This window comes from Phalaenopsis equestris, unplaced genomic scaffold (assembly GCF_001263595.1).
Source record: "Phalaenopsis equestris unplaced genomic scaffold, ASM126359v1 Scaffold220379, whole genome shotgun sequence".
Classification (NCBI taxonomy): Eukaryota; Viridiplantae; Streptophyta; class Magnoliopsida; order Asparagales; family Orchidaceae; genus Phalaenopsis; species Phalaenopsis equestris.
This window is the reverse complement of record NW_018238668.1, coordinates 250,745-252,226: the sequence shown is the minus strand read 5'-3', so window position 1 is coordinate 252,226 and position 1,482 is coordinate 250,745.

The window sequence follows — 1,482 nt, the reverse complement described above, 5'->3', positions numbered from 1 at the left end:
GGAGAAAGATAAAGAAAATTACTCAAAATTCATGAGAAATATACAACACTTTCATATATAAAAGAAAGTTCATACAACAATAATAAACAAACAACACTTATCTGAAACTCTTTCTCAAAGCAAATCCCTTGTAGCCTCTCTTGGACTCTTTCTCTCTTTACAATACTCTTGATATTCTCTCTTAGAAGTTGTAGGAAGAAGAAATCTCTCACTTCTATCCCTCTCTAATAACTCTTAGAAAAGAATTCACACTTAAACTCACCACAAAAGCTCAAAACACTAAAGAAAATAAATGACTAATGGACTTTAAGTGGTTGGGGAGTGGAAGAGAGATTTTTTGATCAATTTTCACTCTAAATAGAGCCTAATGTTAGTTTTCCAATAGGTGCATCCAAAAATTCTTCAAAAAACATTCAAATTCGTCGAATCTTCTAGAAATCGGTCTGGCACCAACATTAGCGCCGTCGGCGCCAGTGACCTGTGAATTATTTCAGTGATTTCTGTCAAATGACGTCGTCGGTGCTGCTCCTGGCACCATCGGCGCTGTGGATATTCTAACCTCTGTTCTGTAGAACTGCACTATCGGTGTCCATCCTGGCGCGATCGGAGCTGAGTATTTCTTCAAAAATGTCATTTTGACTCCAAATTCCATCATTTTTGCTTTCTTTTTTGCTTCAAGTCCTAAAAATCAATAACTTGCAATAAAAAATGAAAAATATCTTCCTTTAAACTGCAATATCACCAAAAATGAGTATAAAATATAATTATAATATGCATATATTTTTGGTGCATTATATGTGTGTGGAGGTGCGCAGCTTGGCTAGAAGTGTGCGTGAATTTCTCTTGCATGAGTGTGACCACATGCGGAGGTGCTGGCATGCAAGCACGCAGTATAATGCACTTGCACGTAGTTACACCTGGCTACATGCATTTGTTGGTAGGTGAGCGTAACGGCACCGACGCGCGCTTGTTTGAGCACATGGGTGATAAAGTTTTTTTTTTGTGAGGGATTTCAATCCTCTTATAATATTATATTTATTACTATATTTTTTAACTTATTTTTTTAATTTAAATGCCATGATTTACGCATTATTGACTCATTCATGGAACCTAAGCAATATTGGTGTCTTTCCTAAGTAAAATTGACATTCCAAACAAGCTCGCGCAGTCCGTTCTGTCATCGGAGGTCACCTAAATAAATTTATCAATGATCAATCCAATTTAAGTTTGATCACATGCGACATGGAAAATGGGATCTGTCAGTCTGATCAATGTCGTTCGAAATAAAAAGAATGCATTAAGCATGATTCCACAATGGACTGGCCTTCGCCTATGCAACAGCTAGAGTATATAAAAATGTTTTTGTCTGTGTGCCCTCAATGCACATAGGAGGATCTTAAATGAATTGCAGCATAGGAGTCAATAAATGCAATGAGCACAATTCCTTAGTGCTTGTACAAGCATCATACGCATGTGACATCA